Source organism: Mus pahari, chromosome 5 (assembly GCF_900095145.1).
Source record: "Mus pahari chromosome 5, PAHARI_EIJ_v1.1, whole genome shotgun sequence".
NCBI lineage: Eukaryota > Metazoa > Chordata > Mammalia > Rodentia > Muridae > Mus > Mus pahari.
The window spans coordinates 64,530,049-64,535,306 of NC_034594.1; positions in this window are offsets into that span (position 1 = coordinate 64,530,049).

Sequence of the window (5,258 nt, forward strand, 5' to 3'; positions counted from 1 at the left end):
GGAAGCACCCAGGAGGCCAAGGTAGGAGGGTTTCTTGAGCTCAGGAGTTCCAGATTAGCCAGGGCAGCACTGTGAGAGCTGTCAGGATGATGTATCAGGGAAGGGGCGGGGAAGAACGGCTCCTTCTAGGACTTTGCCACAATTATTCCTGACTCATTCTCTCCGGTCTAGAAAGCTTTTGAGACCACGCCCAACCACATTATCAAGAGTCACAAAGATTCTGCTCTCATAGGACAATCTTGTTTTTATAAACTTACCCCACATCTCCCACGTTGATGTGTGCCCAGGCTTCTGCCTGCAGTGCTAGTTTAACTGTGGACAAAGAGTGGGTGACTTTGGAAGGCACTGAGCCCTGACTCTTACCCAGAATCCTTTTCAAAAATCCTCTCCATCTAGTTCTTCCATCAGTGTAACTTTTACCATGTTCCCCATAGGCCACAGCTTTTATTCAACAAAGGCATTTACTGCTGGCAGTATATCTTCTCTGCTGTATCTTGCCTTTAGTGGCTCACACACCAAAAAAAAAAAAAAGAAAAGAAAAAAAAAGTGGTTTGTACATTTCGTGACTGGAAGAGAATCCAGCAGATACCTTAAGCTGAGAAACATCTGTCCTCCCAGTCAACTGTATAGCAAACCTCCCACACTTGGTAATTTCCTCTAATACTCATTTCTTCCAATCAACAAAAGTACCCCCCCCCCATCTTTCAGGAGTATTTGCTGACAAAGATATGCCTTTCGGTTTGTCGACAGATCATTTACTGTTCATTGTTTCTGCCATTTTTACTGCAGCGGAAAGAAAAATTGTTTGCCTGGTGCTAGGTGGTGGGATTTTTTCTTTCTTTCATTTTTTTTTCTTTTTTGTCTTATGCTATTATGTAAGAAACTTTACAAGAGCTTTCCAAATATTTATCATTGCTTAGGGAAATATCAAAAGTACTGGGCTGAGAAACACATAGCTTTAAACATCGTCAGGGAAAAACAAATACAGGGGTTTGTCTTCATGTTCTGAAGGCTGTTTTTAAACGTCTGGTGAACCATGAGGATTTTATGCTGTTGTGGATGAATATCTCAAGGTACCTATGGCTAAGGTTGTACTAGAAAGGATGGGAGGGGGTGTGCCTTAAAAAAGGTTTTGTGTGTGTGGGGGGTGAGTGTGTGTATGTGTGTGTGTGTGAGAGTATGTGTGTGTGTGTGTGTGCATGTGTGTGAGTGTGTGTGGGTAGGTGGGTGAGTGTGTGTGTGTGTAGGTGAGTGTGTGTGTGTATAGGTGAGTGTGTGTGTGAGTGTGTGTGTGTGTGTGTGTGTGTGTGTGTGTGTGTGTGTATAGGTGAGAGGACAACTTTTTAGGGAGTTGACTTTTCTCCTTTTACCATGTGGGTCTGGGAGATTGAACTCAGGTCCCCTAGGGTTTAGGAAGCTAGCACCTTTTGCTGCTGAGCCATTTTGCCAACCCTCATATGGTTTTATAATGTCTGCCATCATCCTGAACCCTTCTCACAGCTGGGACACAGGGGTGATGAGCATGTTTGGGTGTCATCAGCCGGCAGCTTTTCTCTTTGGCTCACCAGGACTGTTTGCAGTTCCTTGGCAGGAATCTTGTAAACCACTTGGCCACCCTGGAGGATTGGTTTGGTTAAAGTTGGACAATAGAATCCATTAGTCCACCTAGATAGACACACTAAACTTGAATACACTGAAATACGTGAGTGGATGGGTGGTGGAAAGAGCTGCTGGGTCAGCCATGGTTTGAGGCACCCTCTTCCTCTGGGACCCATGTGACTTGTATTAAGTGGGTGCCCAAGGGTGGAGATGCCAGTATGGAGCTCAGTATGTGTGTGTGTGCATGTATGTGTATATGTGTGTACACTCACATGAATGTTCCTGTGGGGCACTTGTGTATGAAGGTGCATGTATGTGCACATGCATTTGGAGATCAGAAAAGTCTTTTAGACGTTATTCTCAGGAGCCATTCACTTTTGAGGGTTTGGGTTTTTGGTTTGTGTTGTTGTTGTTATTTTTATCTTTTGAAAGACAGAGTCTTCTACTAAATCTGAAGCTCACCAAGTGAATTTAGATTGGCCACCAGTGACCCCAGGGATCCTCCTGGCTCCACCTCCTGCATGTACCCATGTAGCTGGTCTTACATGCGTATACCAATGTGTCTGACTTTTTAACATGGGTTCTGGAAATCAAAACTGGGTCTTCCTGCTTGCTAAGTAAGCAATTTACTGACGAGCTATCTTCCAGACCACGTTTTTTTGTTTGGCTTGGCTTGGTTCTTTTTTAGACAGAGTCTCACAGTCCAGACTGGCCTTGAACTCTTGAACCTCCTACCTCCATCTCTCAAGTGCTGAGATTACAAGCATGTAGTACCATGCTGGGTTTAAGCAGTACTGGGAATCAAACCTAGAGCCTTATGAGTCCTAGTCGAATATTCCCCAACCCCCCACCCCTGACTGAGCCACACCCCCAGCACTGACTGAGCCACACCCCCAGCACTGAAGTTTGGCATTACTTATGAAGACTGACTATCCCTGCCACAGGTTGCCCACTGTACAGGGCTGTGGCAAAGCATAGCACAAAAGCATACCTGAAGATACATAACAGGCACTCAGGAGCACCCAGAACCCTCTAGCCAAATCCCCAAGGGCCAGATAACTCCCTATGATGGTGGTCATCTTGCCCCAGACACAGATCTGCTCCAGTCAGGGCCACAAAGCACCAGAGGCTCTCACTTCCTGTCCCCACTCACATAGCCCCTCCAAGCACTGACAGCTGGCCTAGAAAGTGCCACAACAGGGGGTGAGGGGGGGAATGGGCACAGCTGCCTCAGCCACTTGGGAAGACTCAGGCAGGTGCCAGGTGTGCCCTCCTCTTGCCCTTGCCGCTGATGTTGCATCTGACACAGGCCCTAGAAACAGGTGCCTCTAGCATTAGCATTTGCGTGACAGGCTCTTGGGCCCCCTGAGGAAGCCTCCTCACAATCCAGCCTCCCACCTTCCAGAGGCCTACAGACGCTGTGTGGGGTTTCCCATCACGCCCCTGATCAAAGGTGGCCCCAGGGTCTACTTATTTCTGCTGATCCAAGCTTCCATGTTTGCTAGCATCGCACACCAGCCTGCAGCACCCGCGAGCAACTAGAAGTTCCCCTTGATGTAACCTTGCCCACTGGGGATGTCAGCCTGCAAGCACTGAGCATTGGCATGGTGCCAGGGAGCCCAAAGAGGGAGGAGCCTGCTGAACTACCTACCCTTCAGGGAAGAAATAGTCTTCCCCTGCCCCAGTAGTGAGACACCGCCCCCTACTGACCTTACGAAGGGGACCGCCAGATCGTGAAGTGGTACTCTGGTACCTTTTACAGCCTATTTAGAGCCTCACCCACTGGCTAGCATGGCATCTCAGACCCTCTTTACCATGGCCGGAGCTCCTCAGGTAAAAGGAAAATGGTCCCCTAAAGAGCCTTCCCCACTTTCAGACATCACCTCCCAAGTCCCTGACAGCAGCCCCCGCCACTGTTTGGTCCCAAAGGAAGATGGGAGAATTTTTTTCCCCTTATTTATGCAAAGTATAGACAAGGAGAGATGCGCCTTTACAGCTCCATGTGACAGCAGCTTGGGGATTTGAGCTGCCTGCCGGCCCAATGAATCAGCTGTGAGCGGCTGCCAGAGGCTCCTGCATCCGGGCAGCAGCCGAGGTCGTGGAAGCCAGGCGCCTGCTTTACGTTCCACAAGATGAGCTCATGCTGGACTCTAGCCCACGTGGGACTGAACCCAATGCCCCATGCATCATTCTCGGCACCTTGAACCCCTGTATTGATCACGGCAGTGGGGAGGGCAGGGAGGAAGGGGGATCCACTGTGATCCACCGAGTGGATTTATTTCTGCTACACCCGAACACACTGTCACACTGTGACTTGAGCTGGGGAATCTGTGGTAAAATGAGGCACAATGAAAACCAGCTATGCTCACCATTATACCACCAGCAGCTATCTATGGACCGTAGAGTATGGGGGCTATAACCCATGGAGCATACAGGAAGACACCTCAAAGGTAGGTTACACGGAAACAAGCTGAGGCTCCTCACCTGAGGCGATCCCAGAGGCTCCAAATGAGCCACAACTCATGTCCCATGAATAAGTCAGAACAAAGGAGGAGGGTGGTTGGCAGAGACAGGGTAACACCCGTGAGGGAAGGGGGCTGCAGTTTGCCTTAGATAAAGAAATTATGGTGTCAGCGGTGGGAGTCAAGGACCCCAGAGTGTGGGCTCCAGCTCATCACGAGGACTGTAGGAAAGGCTGGGCGGGGTCAGGACAGTCTTTTCTTTCAACAGGAAAGGGAGACAGAGTCCCCAGTCCTTGATGGTACTGAAGACAGAGCCCGATGACTGCCTGGCAGATGAGGCAGAGATCTGCGCTCCTCTGTAACGCTGCCAAGGTCCCTCGGTCAGTTACATACGGAACAAATCCATGGGCTTCAAAACACAATGACAAGTGAGCTTATAAAGCAAGGACCTCTCTGGGGAGGATGGGCTGAGCTTCTCATTGTCCTGAGTCCTCCTCGAAGCATATGAAAGAATTATAAATAGCATGATTAAGGGTGGATTTTTCTCCATGAATTCTCCCAAGGACCACCTCCTGCAGATCAATTGCTGTTCAGCGGCCTAAATCTGAACAGCAGGCTGCTGGTTCTGAAGCCCAGAGAGTCCTGGTTTCACAAGAAGCCCCTTTGTAGACCCTGTGGGTTTGGAGGTAATGGAAGTGACTGCCACCCTTTGCCATAGAAGCTGAAGAACAATGGGGAAAGTACTCATTCAAACAGAAACTCTCCTCTTGTAAGGGGTGGGAGAGAACTTGTTCCTGTCTGTACCTTCTCCCTGGTTCAGAGGCCACGGGGAAGAGAAGGAGAACTGGGCTGTGAGATCTGGGCACAGTCCTGCCTTGCCCTGGCACAGCGTGGCTCCAAAGGACAATGGTTGGGCAGGGAGTGCTCCATCTCTAGACAATCTGGAGCCAGCAGGGAAAAGAGGAAATTGCTGGTGCACTCTCTGTCTGTCTCTCTGTGTCTGTTTGTCTTTCTCGGTCTCTCTGTCTCTGTTTCTCTCTCTCTCTCTCTCTCTCTCTCTCTCTCTCTCTCTCTGTCTCTTTCTGTCTCTGTCTCTCTCTCTATCTCTACCTCTCTTTGTGTCGGTCTATCTGCCTCTCTGTGTGTCTTTCTGTCTTTATTTCTACCTCTCTCAGTCTATCCCTCTTTCTTTCTCTG